Here is a 19,860-nt window from a genome sequence, read left to right as displayed (position 1 = left end):
TCTTATTTCTTACTTTTGTATGGCCCTGATCCAGACAAAGAGGATTGCAAAGTGGGAACATTTTATTTAATTCTCTCTTAGAACTTAGTTTATGCTAAAATTAAGGCTGAAATTGCGGGGGGAGGGGGGGAAGTTACCTTCTGAAGACCTCTCATCCTTTTTATTTTTTTGACACATGTATATATTTAATAATGAAACAATTCATCAACAACAAAAATATTAGAAAAATTCATGAGACCTCAGTGCTGTGGAATAAAATGGGAAATCAAAACAAGAAGAAATAGCAAGAAAGCCACGTGAGGAATGAAGCAAAGGCAGATTTGCCTAGGATAGTATTATATGCTCTAGAAAAGGAGAATGGCTGGGGAAGTACCCACTTATTTGACTGCCTAGAAGCAGGCAGCCTCACTGTAGGCCCCATGGCTTGGAGGCAAAGAGCCTAAGAAGAGTGAAAGAGAAGAGGGAAAGGAGCAATATGGATCTAGGAAAAGCAGATGGAAGAGACTGAGACAGTTATCAAATGGATGATCCTAAGGCCTTTTGTTTCCTCTGAAGTCTAAAATAAACCTGTTTTAAGTCTTCAAGTTAATCAAGTTCAATGATCACATGAGTGTAGCACTAGGCACTATGAAGGGAGGGGAGATTTTATAAAAATAAACCAAAGACATGGTACAGCTCTCCAAGAGCATACAAAGTATATAGGGAGAGAGATCCCACACATAAAATGACTACAACACGTATTTACCAAACAACATAAACACTAATAAACATAAACTGCATAGGAAAGGTAAGGGGCACTGTGTCAATAATTGCTCAGAAGTCTCTAGTCAGTCAGAGAAGGCTCCCTGAAGGAAAACATTTTGCACTTTGAGTATAATGTTAGCAGAGAGTAGGGTGCACACAAAAATGTGAAAGTCGGAATAAATATGTTATGTCCAGCAAGCAGATTATCTCCGTTAGATTAGAGAGTCTCTCTTGTCCAGGTAAGGAGTGAGTGATACAATAGTAGGGGTCTTTTTGGTGAAAGACACTGCACTGTTAGGTCCGGTCCCTAAAACAAAATGAGTAGTGAAAGAATATTTTCTTCAGTTAATGATAAGTGGTCTTAGGTCCTGGACCATCTCACTGCTCCCCAGTGTTTTTTAGTCAAATTGAGGGGCAGAAACTAGAAAGGGAATGGTCTAGAGAAGTACTCAGCATCTGGGAGCAGTCCAGGTAGGAGGAAGTATCTTCTGGAAGAGCTCTGAGGAAGTGGTAATTGGATCCCCAAAGGTAAGTGAGTTAAAAACTCAGTGAAGTTTCTAGGCAGAGATCTGTCACCCACAGGCCGCTAGATCCCAGCATTCTCCAGTCATAAAGCAGAAAGTCCCAGATCCTTGTTACTAACTCTTGTTGGGGAGCAGATTGTACACACTTGTAAAATAATTAACTTTGGGCTACAGTGACAATCAGCTTTGGTCTTGACATTTTAGAAATTAAAGTAGGAGGATTAAAAAACCCTAATTTATAGGGAATGACCATGACCCTGAAGAAGGACAGGTCAGTAAGGGCCCAAATTCTTTCCTGTTTTTTAAGTGAAAAGGCAAAAATCACACCTTGGAGAGAGGATTATCTCTGCCAAGCAAGCAAGACCTCTTCCTTTAAGCCTGTTGATCTGAAGCTGTTCCAGCCAGAGAAAAAGGGTTCAGGCCAGATGTTTCACCACAGCCAGGGTTGTATCCTACGTCAGGAGAGAGCTCTGCTGAGAGGGTCAGGGTCCCACTGATGCTGAATGAGGATGCTGGAGCCCAACCTTGGTGTCATTCGCCTCATTATGGACATGAAATAAACACTGCTGGATGGTCCTATGTATTTCTTCAGCTGTGCTAATGAAGGCCCCTTCAACATTGTAAGCGGGGTGGGATTACCTAATACACAAAATGTGTTAAGTGGTGGAACCCAGGTGAAATATAAGGCCATGTTCCAGGACGAAGACCACTCCTTCTTCTCTCTTCACATCCCTGTGGAACTCTAGGTCATTCTTATTCCCAGTTGGTGTGATAACCATGCTGGAGCTGGGATGCTGCCGTCGTTCTCTGCCTATGAGATCTGGTGGGTGAAGGTTTCATGCCTCCTGAAGTCACACACCAGCAGTGCTCCAGCACTGTGGCACTTGTGGCAGGAAGGGGGAGATAGAACGGAAGGACTGTTGCCCAGCCATATCCCAGATGTGCACTTTGATTTGTTTTCCACCAACTCCACGCCTGTTGTGAAGTCATGGAGAGGTTGGAACCACTTGTCTATAAACTGGAGGAGAAATGACTTCCCCACACCTGAAATTAGGGGATATGCCTGCTGGGAGTCACGTGGAGGGCCTCTCCTTCTTGATTATGTGTATCTCTGAAGTTTGGTTTGTTTGCCTTCTTTTCTATCTCTGGTACCAATTGATATTTATACTTTCTTTCTATTGGAGAGAAAATACATTTGATGTCTTCTTATTAAGCATTGTTTTTTTCTTTTTTTTTTTCACTTTCTTCTTTTCATGAACAATTTTAACACTTTTTTTTTATAAGATGCCTAAAACTTATGTTCTAAGGTCATTTTTTCTATTTAATGAAATAAAATGGCTCAAGGTGATATTCCTTATACATGGAATGCCGAGAACCCATGCCATGACTTCTGAGGATTTCCAAGAACTTGGTATTCTGGTGGCCTTTCTCCTTATGAATTCTTCCTCCAGGAAAATATTGACCCTATTAGTGGCCATATCTGCTGTTCTACAAGGTACCATTAACTCAAGGTTGAGGCCTGAAGCAGACTTTAAAAGAAAGCTTTAGAACTCTGTAGGTGGTCCACTATACATCATAGAACAGGAGTTAATTTAGCTTTCAGTATGAAAAAATATCACTGTCCTGAAGTTTCCCTGCCCTGGGCAGGGACGTATACCAGACTCAACTGATGTGAAAATAAAAGTTATTTTGCCATTTTAAATAGTGTCCTTTTCTCCAGGGGTATGTGCTGCTTCTTATTCATTCTTCCTTCAGGAAGGGTTTCTTTCTTTGTTTCAGTCTTATTATTGGAATGGGGATGTAATGTAGAAAACATAAAAGTGAAGACAAATCAATAATCTTCAAGACATGAAACTATTACATGCCAAACAGCAGAGCATCCGGCAAAGCCTATTTTAAAAATTAGGAACAGACATAGCAGAAGATTTGAATGCAAAATTTATAGTGTAATGTGGATCAGATAGATATAAAAGATATCTAATTATTATTACTTTGTTTTAAAAGAATAAAAACATAGGAAATACTCAAGATATAAATTTCAGCAAAAATCAAAGCAAGGTATTCTTTCATTAGGATTTTTTGCCATCACACCAGAAAGAATTTAAAAATGAATAAAAACACAAAACAAATCTGAAATAATAACCATAGTGTGATATGGGAGTTCCTTATATACCCCGATACAGACCTCCTGTTGGCCCAAATGGTTAAGCGCTCAACTGCTAGTGAAGAATTGGCAGTTCGAACCCACGCAGCGGTTCTGCTTCAGTAAGGTCTTAGCCTCGAAAACCCTACAGAGCACAGTTCTACTCTGCACACATGCGGTTGCTATGAGTCAGAATCGATTCCGTGGCAAGTAACAACAACAACAATATATACCTCTGAGACAATGTATGTATCAAGTTATAGGTGACCTTGATTTCTAGTATTTTTGTCCCACACTGCGTACACTAATTTTCTTCCTTTTTATTCTCTCCAAGTGGCACTTCATCTATTCCATGCCACATAACCTTCTCATCAAAATGTTCCTTCATTTCTATCATGTATTTATTCCCAAGCCTGTACTGCACGGGTAGAGGTACATACATTTGCTTTATTCCCAGGTAAATAAACAGGAAAGAAATACATACAATACACAAGCATGTATGGGATAAAGACTGGAAAATTTATAAATACTTTCTAAACATTGACAAGATTATGATGATGGATACATTTTAATTTTATCTTTATTTATCTATTTTTTATTTCTTTTTTTATTGTGCTTTAAGAGAAAGTTTATAGTTCAAGTTAGTTTCTCATACAAAAATTTATACACACATTGTTATATGACCCTAGTTGCTCTCCCTATAATGCGACAGCACACTTCTCCTTTCCATCCCGGATTTCCCCTGTCTATTTAACTAAAAAAAAAAAAAAAAAAATTTTTTTTTTTTTTATTTAACTAGCTCCTGTCCCTTTTTGCCTTCTCATCTTGCCTCCAGACAGGAGCTGCTCATTTAGTCTCATGTATTTACTTGAGCTAAGAAGCATTCTCTTCACAAGTATCATTTTATATCTTGTAGTCCAGTCTGAGCTTTGTCTGAAGAGTTGGCTTCAGGAATGGTTTCAGTTCTGGTCTAACAGAGTCCTGGCATATGTCTTCCAGGGTCCCTCCAGTTTCAGTCAGACCATTACATCTGATCTTTTTACTAGAATTTGAGTTCTGCACTCCACATTTCTCCTGCTCCATCAGGGACTTTCTGTTGTGTTCCCTGTCAGGGCGGTCATTGGTGTTAGCCAGGCACCATCTAGTTCTTCTGGTCTCAGGTTGATGGAGTCTCTGGTTTATGTGGCCCTTTCTGTCTCTTGGGCTAATATTTTCCTTATGTCTTTGGTGTTCTTCATTCTCCTTTGTTCCCAGTGGGTTGGGATCAATTGATGCATCTTAAATGGCCATTCCCTGGCTTTTAAGGCCCCAGACACCACTCACCAAAGTGGGATGCAGAACATATTCTTAATTAACTTTGTTATACCAGATGACCTAGAAGTCCCCTGAAATCATGATCCCCAGACCACCTCCCCTGCTACTCTGTCCTTTGAAGAGTTTGGTTGAGTAAGAAGGAAACTTCTTAGCTTTTGGTTTAGTTCAGTTGTGCTGACTTCCTCTGTACTGTGTGTTGTCCTTCCCTTCACCTAAGATAATTCTTGTCTATTATCTAGTTAGTGAACACCCCTTTGTCTCCCTCCCCACCTCATAACCACCAAAGAATGTTTTCTTTTTAGTTTAAACATTTCCTTGAGTTCATATAATGGTCTCATACAATATTTGTCCTTTTGTGACTAATTTCCCTCAACATAATGTCTTCCAGATTCATCCATTTTATGAAATGTTTTACAGATTCATCATTGTTCTTTATCGTTGTGTAGTATTCCATCATGTGAATATACAGTAATTTTTTTATCCATTCATCTGTTGATGGGCACCTAGGTTGTTTCCATCTTTCTGCTACTGTGAACAGCACTGCAATGAACATGGGTGTGCAAATATCTGTTCATGCGACAGCTCTTATTTCTCCAGGATATATTCCGAGGAGTGGGATTGCTGGATTGTATGATACTTCTATTTCTAGTTTAAGGAAGTGCCAAATCGATTTCCAAAGTGGTTGTACCATTTTACATTCCCACCAGCAGTATATAAGTGTTCCATACTCTCCACAACATCTCTAACATTTATTATTTTGTGTTTTTTGGATTAATGCTTGCCTTGTTGGGGTGAGATGGTATCTCATCGCAGTTTTGATTTGCATTTCTCTAATGGCGTCACTATGAGTCGGAATCGACTTAACGGCACTGAGTTTTTTTTTTTTTTTTAATGGCTAATGATCATGAGCATTTCTTCATGTACCTGGTAGCTGCCTAAATGTCTTCTTTGGTAAAGTGTCTGTTCATATCCTTTGCCTATTTTTTAATTGGGTTATTTGTCTTTTTGTTGTTAAGGTTTTGCAGTATCTTATAGATTTTAGAGGTTATACACTGATCTGACTTTTGGTAGCCAAGATTTTTTCCCAGTCTGTAGGTTGTCTTTTCACTCTTTTGATGAAGTCTTCTTGTTGAGCATAAGTGTTTGATTTTTTAGGAGCTCCCAGTTGTCTAGTTTCTCTTCTGGTGTTTGTGCATTGTTGGTAATGTTTTGTATACTGTTTATGCCATATATTTGGGATCCTAGCATTGTCCCTATTTTTTCTTGCATGATCTTCATCATTTTAGATCTTATATTTAGGTCTTTGATACATTTTGAATTAGTTTTTGTGTGTGGTGTAAAGTATGGGTCTCGTTTAATTTTTTTGCAGATGAATATCCAGTTATTCCAGCACCATTTGTTAAAGAGGCTGTCTTTTCCCCAAATTATGGACTTTGGTTGTCTGTCAAATACCAGCTGCTCATATATGGATGGATTTATGTCTGCTTCTCAATTCTGTTCCGTTGGTCTATGTATCTGTTGTTTTACCTGTACCAGGCAGTTTTGACTATCATGGCATGGCAGTATAATAGGTTCTAAAATCAGGTAGTGTGAGACTTCCAACTTTGTTCTTCTTCTTCAGTACTGCTTTACTTATCTGGGCCCTCTTCCCTTTCCATATGGAGTTGGTGATAAGTTTCTCCATTTCATTAAAAAATGACATTGAAATTTGGATCAGGATTGCATTGTACCTGTGGGTCACTTTTGGTAGAATAGACATTATCACAACGTTGAGTCTTCCTGTCCATTAGCAAGGCATGTTTTTCCACTTACTTAGGTCTCTTTTGCCTTGTTGCAGTAGTGTCTTGTATTTTTCTTTGTATAGGTCTTTTACGTCTCTGGTTAGATCTATTCCTAAGTAATTTATCTTCTTGGGGGCTATTGTAGATGGTATTCATTTGGTGATTTCCTCTTCGACCTTCTCTTTGTTGGTGTAGAGCAATCTGACTGGTGTCTCTGTGTTTATCTTGTATCCTGATACTTAGCTGAACTCCTCTATTAGTTCCAGTAGTTTTTTTGTGGTTTCTTTAGGGTGCTCTGTGTATAAGATCATATCATCTGCAAATAGAGATACTTTTACTTCTTCCTTACTAATTTGAATGCTCTTTATTTCTTCTTCTAGCCTAATTGGTCTAGCTAGGACCTACAGCACAATGTTGAATGTGAGTGGTGATAAAGGGCATCCTTGCCTGGTTCTAGTTCTCAAGGGAAGACTGCCTTCAGAGTCTCTCCATTTAGGATGATGTTGGCTGTTGACCTTGTAAAAATGCCCTTTATTATGTTGAAGAATTTTCCTTCTATTCATATTTTGCTGAGAGTTTTTATCATGAATGCATGTTGAACTTTGTCAAATGCCTTTTCTGAATCAATTAATAAGATCTTGTACCTCTTGTCTTTTGTTCTATTTATGTGATGTATTTTTTATTTTGTTGTTTTTATGTGATGCATTACATTGATTTTTTTTCTAATGTTGAATCCTTCCTGCATACCAGGTATGAATCCCACTTGGTCATAGTGAATTATTTTTTGGGTATGTTGTTGAATTCTATTGGCTAGTATTTTGTTAAGGATTTTTGAGTCTATGTTCATGAAGGACATAGGTCTGTAATTTTCTTCTTTTGTGGTGTCTTTACCTGGTTTTGGTTTCAGGGTTATGCTGGCTTCATAGAGTGAGTTTGAGAGTATTCCATCCTTTTCTATGCTCTGAAATACCTTTAGTACTAGCAGTATTAACTCTTCTCTGAAAGTTTGTTAGAATTTTCCAGTGAAAGTGTCAGGGGCCAGGCTTTTTGTGTTGGGGGTTTTTAATTACTTTTTCAATCTCTTCTTTTGTTATAGGTTTATTTAGTTATTTTACCTCTGTTTGTGTTAGTTTAGGTCGGTAGTGAGTTTCTAGAAATTTTTCCATTACCTCTAGGTTTTCAAATTTGTTAGAGTTTAATTTTTCATGGTATTCTGTTATGATTCTTTTAATTGTAGTTGGATCTGTTGTGATATCATCCATCTCATTTCTTATTTGGGTTATTTGCTTCCTCTCCTGTTTTTCTTTTTTCAGTTCAGCCAAAGGTTTGTCGATTTTGTTAATCTTTTTGAAGAAGCAGTTGTGGTCTTGCTAACCCTTTCAAATATTTTTCTATTTAATTCTGCTCTAATTTTTATTATTTGTTTTCTTCTGATGCCCAAGGGCTTCTTTTGCTGCTTTCTGTTTGTTCAAGCTGTAGGGTCAGTTCTTAGATTTTGGCCCTTTCTTCTTTTTGGATGTGTACATTTATTGCTATAAATTGACCTCTGAGCACAGCCTTTGCTGTGTCCCAAAAGTTCTGGTAGGATATGTTATCATTCTCATTTGGTGCCATGAATTTCTTTATTCCGTCCTTAATTTCTTCTATAACAGAGTAGTGTTTGAGCAAGGTGTTGTTCAGTTTCCACGTGTTTGATTTTTTTCCCTTGCTTTTTCTGTTATTGGTTTCTACTTTCATGGCTTTAAGGTCAGAAAAGATGCTTTGTAATATTTCAATGCTTTGGATTCTGTTAAGGCTTGCTTTATGGCCTCATATATGGTCTATTCTGGAGAATGTTCCATGAGCACTGGAAAAGAATGTAGACTTCTCCGCTGTTGGGTGGAGTGTTCTGTATATGTCTATGAGGTCAAGTTGGTTGACTGTGGCATTTAGATCATCCATGCCTTTATGGAGCTTCTTTCTGGATGTTTTGTCCTTCATCGAAGGTGGTGTGTTGAAGTCTCTTACTATTACTGTGGATCTGTCTCCCTGTTTTCAATGCTTTAGTTTGTTTTAGGTGTTTTGGTGCCCTGTCATTGGGTCCGTAAATATTTTTATTTCCTCCTGGTGTATTGACCCTTTAATCATTAGGTAGTGTCCTTCCTTATCCTCTGTGGTGGATGTTACTTTAAATTCTGTTTTGTCTGAGATTAGTGTTGCCACTCCTGCTCTCTTTTTATTGTTGTTTGCTTGATATATATTTTTTTCTGCTAATTGAGTTTTAGTTTGTTTATGGCTCTAAGTCTAAGGTGTGTCTCTTATAGGCAGCATATAGATGGATCATTTTTTTAATCCATTCTGCCACTCTCTGTCTCTTTATTGGTGCATTTCGTCCATTTAGTGCTGTCATTTTGATGTATTTGTGTGCGTGTGTTGTCGACAGTATCTTGTTCCACTTAATTTTCTTTATATATTTTATTTTCATTTTTTCATTGTTGCTGATTTTCTATTTGCTGAATCTTTGTTTTTCTTTTTTTTTAATTTTGATGTGTAGGATTGTTAGTTTCCTTTGTGGATAACTTGACATTTATCTCTATTTTTCTAAGTTTAAACCAATCTTTTATTTCTTTATATTGCCCTGACTTCCTTTCCATATGAAAGATTTGTGACTACCTTTTTTAATCTCTTTTTTTGTTTTAATGTTGTCATCTTTTACATATTGACGTCTCTGTTTCCCTATTTTTAGCAGTTTAGCTTTGGTTTATTTTTGTGACTTCTCTATCTGGGTTTATATCTGGTTGCTCTGCCCTGTGTTCTAGCCTTGGGTTATTACCTGATGTTATTGATTTTCTAACAGGAGGACTCTCTTTAGTATTTCTTGTAATTTTGTTTTTGTTTTTGCAAATTCCCTAAAGTTTTGTTTATCTGGAAATGCCCTAATTTCACCTCCATATTTGAGACACAGTTTGGCTGGATATATAATTCTTGGCTGGCAATTTTTTTCCTTCAAGGCTTTATGTATGTCATCTCATTGCCTTTTTGCCTGCATGGTTTCTGCTGAGTAGTCCGAGCTTAGTCTTATCGACTGTTCTTTTGTAGGTGACTTTTTGTTTATCCCTCGCTCCTCTTAAGATTCTCTCTTTATCTTTGTTTTCGGCAAGCTTGATTGTAGTTTGTCTTCGTGATTTTCTTTTGAAATCTACATTTTCTGGGGTTCGAAGAGCATCAGGGATAACTATTGTCTCATCTTTCACAACATCGGTAAGATTTTCTGCCGATAAATCTTCAACAATTCTCTCTGTATTTTCTGTTACCATCCTCCGTTCTGGTAGTCCAATCACTCGTATGTTATTCCTCTTGATAGAGTATCATGAAATTCTTAGGAATTCTTCATTTTCTAAAAATTCTTTTGTCTGATGTTTTCCTTAAGTAATTTGGTGTCAAACGCTTTATCATCAATCTCACTAATCTGACATCCATTGCCTCAATATTGCTCCTGTGACTTTCTATTGAGTTGTCTAATTCTGAAATTTTATGGTTAATATTTTGCATTTCTGTTTGCTGTTTCTCTATGGATTCTTGCAGAATCTTAAATTTGTCATTGTGCTCTTCTATAGTCTTCTTACATTCCTCTATTGCTTTGTCTCTGTGTTCCTTTGCTTGTTCTGCGTTGTGCCTGATCTCCTTCCTGATCTCTTAAAGGGCTCTGTATATTATCTTTTGTATTCTACATATGGTAATATTGGGATATTCTCTTCCTCTGGAAGATTTCTTGTTTCTTTGTTTTGGGAGCTTGCTGAAGCCATCATTTTCTGCCTCTTTATGTGATTTGATATTGACTGTTGTCTCCAAGCCAAAAATAAGTTATCATAGTTATTTATTTTATATTTGCTTACTGTGTCCTAGCTTCTTTTTCGTTTTGATATGCCCAAACAGACTTACCTTGTGAGCTAGTTTGATTGTTGGTGCCTTTGAAGCTCTAATGTCCTGTCACCACCAGGAGGTTACATTTGCTGCTAGGTGTGTCAGCCCAGGAGCCTGTTTTAACTTTCTTGTTGGATTCAGCTCTGGTGTCCAGATAGTCAGTCACCAAGTGTGTGATGCAAGCTCTTACCTATAGTCCTAGATGGGCAAGAGTGATTAAAGTAGGCACAGATATCTTGCTGCAGTAGGTTGTCAAGAGCTGAGTAAGGCAGGGGACTGATGGCTGCCCCTGAGTGTCTGGGAGGAAAGCATGTCCTTTTTCCCTAGAGTCCGTAGGTGGTGGGCTTTGCAGCTGGACTATGGGTACTCAGTGTTGTTGGCTGTAAATACTAGAAGGCATCACTTATTCTTGGACCCTGCTGCAGGGCGCTAGGTGGCCATGAGTAAGTCACCAGTCTTCAGGCCCCTGATGTGGGTAGGTGAGAACCCTGCTTAATGGGAAAGAGAGGTGTCAAATGTCACAAATCTCCCATTCTGTCATATAGCTGATACAGAGAAGTTAGGTTTCATGTATATACACCGTTCTGTGCTAATGAGGTCCTATGTTGTTGAAATAGGCCCACACAGTTGTGTGCAGGGGTGTGAAAGGCATTCAAATTCTGTGGAACCCTTATGCCTGTGCCCAGGCAAAGGACCTGTACCTGCCCTGACTTCCTAGCTAAGGGGAGCTGGCAGGTTATTTTTTCCTATTTGGTAGTTTGTTCCCTTTCCCAGGCTGGAAGAATGGCTCAGGGTGTGTGACAAACCCTACTTCTGGTTCAGGGGAAGCAGCAATTGCTGAAGCCAACCCAGGACCCAGTTCAGAGCAGGGAGGGAGCAGGGAGGGAGCAGGGAGAGAGGTTCTTCCTGAACGGGGTATTTTTTGATTTGCACAGTAGGATAGACGCATGTACTTATTGTTTGCTGATTCAGAGCTTCTTTTTTGCTGGTTCCGGAGGGCTGAGCAGACTCTCCACTGCTCGGTGTCTCCTGATGTGGAAAACAAGTGCCGGACACTACTGTTTGCTCACTGTGCTAGTCAGCTTATCCAGACTGCAGGGTGCCATTTCCCACCAGATTGGGTCTGGCAACTTCTTGCTGCTTCTAAACCATCTCTCCCTCCACCTGCCACTTCGTCTGTTTCCCCAACTTTGCACTTGATGTTCAGTGCTCCTAGATTGTCGTGTATTATAGATTCACTTGTTTTTTTTTTTTTTTTTTGGCCTTTGTTGTAAGATGGACCACCAGAAGCATCTGACTACTCTGCCATTTTGCTGTCTCCTTTATTTTATCTATTTTCTGAAATGAATGAATAGTCAGATCTTAGAATCTATAACTCCAAGCTTACCAAAAAGGGGGGGCTGGGATTTAATTTAGTTTGCCCTTTTCAGGATCATTTGGAACTTCTCAGATCCTAGCTGGAAATATTTAGTTGTCGTGATTGTTCCTATAACTAGCTGAGTATAGTCTGGAGCTCAGACACTTTCAACAAGAAACTGCTGGCATCTGTACAACTAAGACATGGATACGGTCTTTATCTTATCTTTGGCTTTATAATTAATCATTATAATGGAGGACAATGTAGATCCAAATGAAAAACACTTCCCTCTCTCAGAAAATAACTACAATGTTGTTACCAATGAGCACAAAGTTACCCATTTTGCTTATGACTGAAATACTATCATGACCACAGATCAGATATTCATTCATTGAAAAACACTTATTAGATATCTAGTGTGTGTCAGACATTGCTTAGGCAGTTGAGATACATTAAAAAAAGGAAAGGAAAGAAAGAAAAGAATACTTTTAAAAAAGGAAAAGAAAATACATCAGAAACACGTTATTGAAGCCTGTATAATCTAAACAAGCCAAGGGTTAATGTCCATTTATGCAATTTTCTCACACCATCAAACCAGTGCATTCTCACTTAAGAACAATGAGAATTCCTTGTTTAGCTTATTGTCTGCCTTCATGTTTTGTGAATAACAGTTTTTCAGCAACACAGAGATCATTGACATAAACACAAATAGTAGAAATTATGCCATTCATTATTCTATGATTAAATGAAACAAATCTACGTAGCCATTGTCTTCATTATAGAAATTTCCATATTAAATTTGGATTTATTTATTGTTGTTTCATATATGATGTATTTTCTCTCAGTTTTGTATATATTGTAACTAGAAAACAAAGTTTTATATTCCAGAAAAAAAAAAAAAAAAACCTTCTTTATGTATTGTTTATAAATATTTTTAAGGCTATTTTTTTTTATACCCATAGTATGCTATGCATAATAGCCTTGCCTGTTTACTTGTGTGCATGTGTATATATACCTATATATATGTGTGTGTGTGTATATGTGTGGGTGTGATTTTACTGATTAGAATTGCTTTAGGACAATTCTAATTGTTCTTCCCTTCTGAAAATGCATTAAGGATTTTAACTGATGAGTTTTGAGATTTGTTTCATATTCTTGCAAAATTTTGCCAACAAAGTAATTCGAGCAAAGGACTGAAATAACCATGCTTTCCATGAAGCTCGTATGACACTGCTCTGAAATGAGCTTCAATTCAGTTACATTTACGAGGAAGAATTCGTTTCTTGGCCTTTGGCTCCAGAGGATGGACTCCTACAATTAGACTTCAAGGTTCTGCATGTGATTAAATCTGTAATCCCTTCATTTCCCTCATCAAAATACATTATATGTTTTTGAACCTCTCTGTATTTGCCTCCAAGCTTTTGTGCTTCTCTCTTTATGTAATCTCAGCAACAGTTTAATGGACATATATTTTGAGTCCCATAAATATAAATAACTTGGGTTTTTTCTTAATATATAAATTAGATAAGAATTAGTATGATGATCCCTCTCCTTGGTTTTTTCATGGGCTGTTTAAGGTAATTTCATAAACTTCTAAGGTTTATAAAGTAGGTATAGAACAGGAATGCTTTAGAGAAATAAGCTTATACTCTGAGAGGAACTTTTCTTGGCATGAAAAGATGAAGGCGAAGAGTTCTGCCAAAATTGGAAAGGGACAAAGCCAATAAAATAAAATATCTTTTTGTTATGTATAGCCCCTGGCATATTGTAGTTGCTTAGGAGATGTTCATTTAGTTATAATTATAGTTATATGATATTATAATTATAGATAATTATATAATGATTATATAATTTATTACGATAATGAAAATGCCTCAGAGCTGGTGAACAAGTAATCACTGGGATTAAGATCTTCCTGGAGGTGTCTCCATTTCTAACTTTTCCTTTTCATGTAATTTTAATTTCCAAGAGTATGTGCTTAATAAAAATGCAAAGACAAATGACATAAAAGTAAAATTGCACATTCCACCCTGTACTTTTTCATATATGTATATTTAATAGTAGTTTTATTATTTGTTAGATTTTTGTGATTTTGATGGTAATATTTAAAATGTTTTAAACTTGTCATTTCATGTACAGTAAAACCTGTGTAAGGTACAATCTGTCAGGGAAGGAAAACTCAAATATTTTCGATGAATAGAGAGCAATAGAAAAATGGTAAGACTACACCCTATCAAAGGTGGAAAAACTTGTGAGACCCAGAAAAACAAGACAGTCTTGTTGAGGAGTTCCCGTTCTCACATGTTTCACTGTATAGGAAAACATTGTTAGTAACTTTAAATTTATTTGTTTGGTGAAAATGAAGAAAATATAGCACATAAGTTTAAGAACGTCAGTTTATTTTATTTATGTGGTACTGTAATTCTGGAAGCTACACCAACAATATTTTGAGTACCAGCAGGTGGACAGGTTTCAGCAGAGCTTCCAGACTAAGACAGACTAGGAAGAAGGACCTGGCAATCTGCTTCTAAAAAACTTGGCCAGTGAAAACACTGTGAATAGCAGCAAAACATTGTCCAACTAGCTTATTTGGACACATGATCAGGAGGGATCAATCACTAAAGGAGGCCATCATGTTTGGTGAAGCAGAAGGCCAGTGAGGGCAAGGGAGACCCTTGGTGAGATGGATTGGCATAATAGCCACAATGATGGACACAGATATGCAAGCAATCATGAGGATGATGCAGGACCGGACAATGCCTCGCTAGATCACCAAAAGTCAGAGTCAACTCGATGGCAGCTATCATAATCATCAACAACAGAATCTTGATTAAAAGGCAGTTTGATGAACTGGGAACCTACTGTCAAGCCTTGGTATTTATGTAAAACTTAGGACTAAGTCTTATCATATTTTCATTCTCAGCTCTGCCTATTTGTAGCCCCTCCAGTCTTTGTTTAGCCTGAGTTTCAGTCCTAAGCAACTAGCTGTGGCCCCCACACACCCTGTGCTGTGTCATGCCTCCATGCGAATGCCCATGCCAGTCCTTCTGCCTAGAATACCTTTGTGATGAGTTTTAATTTTAAAACACTTATGGCTAAGGTTTCTGAGCCCTTATTCTAATAAATATTTTGCAGACATTAACTCCATTAATACTCACAGTAGCACTGTGGAGTGGATATTGTTATGCACATTTTATATACAGAGATGGAAACTGACTAAAGAGTTAGACAGCTTAGACAATCTAGAGAAGTTAATAGAGTTAATGATTGATGGAACTAGATTTACCACCAAGTTTTTTTTTATCTGAGTTTAGAGCTTTGAACCGCAACTTCTTCCCTGATGTTTGGCTCACTCAGAACTGTGAAGAAGGAAACTAAGAACTCTCTGGGCTCATGGAGGCAAATGGTGGTCAAATTAGTAAGGGTCTACTTCGTGAAATTTTAAACTGGAAATGATCAGTGTTGTGGTTCTGTCAGGCTTCATCAGTTTTTATTTTCTAAAATAGGGAAAAGCCATGTGGTATGAAGTACTAGTCAGAAGGTTCCAGCCATCATGATGTCGCTTATTGGTCCTGTTGTGATGATTTTTGTTTTCTTGATGATAAGGCATAATCTGTTCTGAAAGCTGTAGTCTTTGGTATTCATCAGTAAATGCTTCAAGTCCTGTCCATTTTCAGCAAGCAAGGTTGTGTCATCTGCATAATGCAGGTTGCTAATGAGTCTTCCTCCAATCCTGATGCCCAGTTCTTCATATAGTCCAGCTTCAAGTATTATTTGCTCAGCATACAGATTGAGTAGGTATGGTGAAAGGATACAACCCTGATGCACACCTTTCCTGACTTTAAACCAGACAGTATCACCTTGTTCTGTTTGAAGGACTGCCTCTTTTTCTATGTCCAGGTTCTCTGCCAACACAATCAAGTGTTCTGTAATTCCTATTCTTCGCTATGTTATCCGTAATTTGTTATGATCCACATAGTCAAATGCCTTTGCATAGTCAATAAAACATAAAAAACATCTTTCTGATCTTTTACACTTTCAATCAAGATCCACCTGACATCAGCAATTGTATCCCTTGTTCCATGTCCTCTTCTGAATCCAGCTGCAAGCTTGCATGGTGCCATAGGCAACAGCATCATGTTTTATGGAGAATACCTGTACAATTTTTTTACCTGAAGGTCAAGAGTACTTCAGCAGTGATTGCTCATAACAGAATGATAAAAGCAGGGCCAAAATCCAGAGAAAATTGCAGAGGCTCAAAGGAAGAACTAGAAACCTGATAACATACAACGTAAGGCTGATGCAGTCACACTGGGATCTGCGAGTCCCTGCATAACACATGCTTTATCTAAAGGCAGCACCTTCTGTAGAGGTCCAGGCACTACTTGCCATTTGGAAAAGCAGGTCTGGAGCTCAGAATCCAGTTGGTTTTCTTAACACAAATTTTCTATTTCATGGTAACATTTTGTTGTTATAATTGCTTGTTTGCCGTATTTTCCAATTACAAATCTTTCTTCTTTGTTTCCTGCCTTTGCATTCCAATCCCTAAAAATTATCGATGCATCCTGGTTACATTTTTGGTCAACTTCAGACTGCAGAATTTTCTAAAAATCTTCAATTTCATTTTTGGTATTAGTGGTTGGTATGCAAATTTGTATAATAATTGTATTAACTAGTCTTCCTTTTAGACTTATGGATATTATCCTATCACTGACGACATTGTCTTTCAGGATGGGCCTCAAAATGTTCTTTTTGAGGATGAACGTGAGGCCATTCATCTTCAATTTGTCAATATGATTGTCTGATTCAAAATGGCCAATTTTAGCTCACCAATGCCTAGGATATCAATGTTCATGAGTTTCATTTCTTTTTTGGCGACCTCCAGTTTTACTAGATACATACTTCCTACATTCCATGTTCCGATTATTAATGGATGGTTGCAGTTGTTTCTTCTCATTTTGTGTCATGCTACATCAGTAAATGAAGGCCCCAAAAGCTGGACTCTATCTGTGCTCTCTCCCTGTGAGGTATTTTCATAAGTGCTGCTATGCCAATTTTTTTTTTAACAAGCTGCTGCAAAAAAATTAGCATCACACCTTTATGAAAATACTTTTAAGGAGGAGGGCACTGTTTGCAGACAAAAGTAGAAGACACATGTTGTTTGCTTAAAAATGTGGCAGTATTGACCCTATTAAATGAGTTAGGAGATGTCTCCTGCAAGGGGTTTTTCTTTTCGTATTTTTGGAAGAGTTGGTGAAGGACTGGTGTTAACATTTTGTAGAACTCACCAGTGAAGTGATTTGAGTCTGTCTTCATTTGTGGGAAGTTGATGGTTACTAATTTAATCATTGTACTTGGTGTGTGTGAATTCAGACTTGCTATTTGCTCCCGAGTCAGTTTAGGTAATTTTTGTATTTCTAGGAATTTGTCCACTTTGTCTAGATAATCTAATTGGTTGACATAAAATTATTCATTATATTCCCTGAAAATCCTTTTTATTTATTACCATTGGTAGTAATGCTCCCTCTTTGATTGCTGATTTTTGCTTTCTTTCTTTTTCTTTGGTTATTCTACTTAAACATTTTTAAATTTCACTGATCTTTTCAAAAAAGCATTTTGTTTTGTTGATATTCTGTATATTTTTTCTATTCTTTATTTTATTTATTTCCAATCTAATATTTTATTATTCTCTTATTTTTGCTTAGTTTAGGTTTAGTGTGCAATTATTTTCTAGTTTCTTACGGTGTAATGTTAGTTTATTGATTTGCGATATTCTTTCTTAACACAGACCTCTATGGCATGGATTGACACAGTGTCTGCAATGATGGGCTCAAGCACAGCAATGATTGAGAGGATGTCGCAGGACCATGCAGTCTTTCGTTCTGTTTTATGTAGGGTCACTATATGAGTGGGAACTGACTTGACAGCACCTAACAACAACAACAGCTAGAATATTCCCTCTGAATATTGCTTTAGCAACATCCCATAGGTTTTGTTATGTTGTTTTAATTTTCATTCATTTCAAAGTATTTTTTTATTTCACTTGTGGTTTCCTCTTTGACTCATTTAGTTCTTTAGGAGCACGTTGTATACTTTTATATGTCTGAGAATTTCCCAATTTTCCTTTCATTATTAATTTCTAAATTATTGTGGTCAGGGAACACACTTTGTATGATTTCAGTCCTTTTCAATTTCTTCACACTTGTTTTATGGCTCAGCATGCAGTCTACCCTGAAGAATGTTCCATGTGCTCTGCTATTGTTGAATGTAGTACTCTTTAGCTGTGTGTTAAGCCTGCTTGGTTCATAGTATTGTTCAACTTTTCTATATCCTTGTTGACCTTCTGTCTGGTTGTTCTATCCATTATTGAAAGTGAAGTATTGAAGTCTCCAATTATTTTTGTTGAATTTTTATTTCTTCCTTTTATCAATAGAAAATATGCTTATTTTTCCCTAGTAACAAATATTGCCTTAAAATTTACTTTGTCTGATATTAGTTTGCAATGGTATATTTGTTTTTATCCCATTACTTTCAACCTATCTCAAAATTTGAGTCCAAAGTGTGACTGCTGTAGACAGCATATAATTGATTATTATTATTATTTTTTATGCATGCTGCCCATCTCTGCATTTGATTAGAATGTTTAGCAATTGTATATCTTATGTAATTACTGATTAGGTAGGGCTTACATCTGCCATTTTGCTATTTATATTTTATATGTCATGTCTTTTTTGCATCCTCGATTGGAGCCCTGGTGGCTTAGTGATTAAGTGTTTGCTGCTAGCCAAAATGTCAGCAGTTTGATTCTAACAGCCTCTCTCCTTGGAAACTTTATGGAGCAGTTTTTGTTAAATACAGGCATACCTCAGAGATACTGTGGGCTCAGTTCTAGACCACCACAGTAAAGGGAATATCACAATAAAGCAAGTCATACAAAGTTTTTTGTTCCCCAGTGCATATAAAAGTCAGGTTTACACTATACTCTAGCACTAGTGGTACAGTGGTTAAGAGCTTTGCTGCTGGCCAGAAGGTCAGCAGTTAGAATCCACCAGCCACTCCTTTGAAACCCTATGGGGCAGCTCTACTTTGTCCTATAGGGCACTAGGAGCCAGAATTGCCTCAACGGCAATAGGCTTTTTTGTTTTATTAAGTGTGCAATAGCATTATGTCTAAAAAAAATGTACATATCTCAACTAAAAAACACCTTGTTACTAAAAGATGCTAACTGTCATCTGAGACTTCATCGAGTCCTAATCTTTTGGATGGTGGAGGGTCTTGCCTTGATGTTGATGGCTGTTGACTGATCACTGTGGTTGTTACTGAAGTTTGGGGTGGCTGTGGCAATTTCTTAAAACAATGAAGTTGGCCACATTGACTGACTTTTCCTTTCATGAAAGATTTCTCTGTAGCATGTGGTGCTGTTTGACAGCATTTAACCCGCAGTAGAACTTTTTTCAAAATTGGAGTCAATCCTCTCAAACCATGCCACTGCTTTATCAAATAAGTTTATGGAGTGTTCTAAATCCTTTGTTGTCACTTCTGCCATGTTCACAGCATCTTCACCAGGAGTAGATTCCATCTCAAGAACCCACTTTGTTTGCTCATCCATAAGCAGCAGCTCTTCATCTGTCAAAGTTTTATCGTGAGATTGCAGCAATTCAGACACGTCTTCAGGCTCCACTTCCATTTCCAGTTCTCTTGCTATTTCACCCACATCTGCAGTTACTTCCTTCACTGAAGTCTTGAACTCCTCAAAGTCATCCATAAGGGCTGGAATCAACTTCTTCCAAACTCCTGTTAATGTCGATATTTTGACCTCCTCTCACAAATCATGAGTGTTTTTAATGGCATCTAGAGTGGTGAATCCTTTCCAGGAGATTTTCAATTTACTTTGTGCATACCCATCAGAGGAATCACTAGCTATGGCAGCTATAGCCTTATGAAATGTATTTCTTAAATAATAAGACTTTAAAGTTGAGATTACTTCTTGATCCATTGGCTACAGAATGGATGTTGTGTTCGCAGGCTTGAAAACAACTTTAATCTCCTTGAACCTCTCCATCAGAGCTCTTGGGTGACCAGGTGAATTGTCAA

The 19,860-nt window shown here is 37.4% G+C and overlaps 1 pseudogene; it reads right to left on the bottom strand.

The window, feature by feature from the left end:
- Positions 1–1,640: 1,640 nt before the first annotated feature.
- Positions 1,641–19,453, bottom strand: LOC111752185 (ras-related protein Rab-2B-like; annotated as a pseudogene).
- Between the last annotated feature and the right edge of the window lie 407 nt (positions 19,454–19,860).

This window comes from Loxodonta africana, chromosome 21 (assembly GCF_030014295.1).
Source record: "Loxodonta africana isolate mLoxAfr1 chromosome 21, mLoxAfr1.hap2, whole genome shotgun sequence".
Taxonomy (NCBI): Eukaryota; Metazoa; Chordata; class Mammalia; order Proboscidea; family Elephantidae; genus Loxodonta; species Loxodonta africana.
Note: the sequence above shows the minus strand (reverse complement) of the source record. Positions and strands in the feature narration are given on the sequence as shown.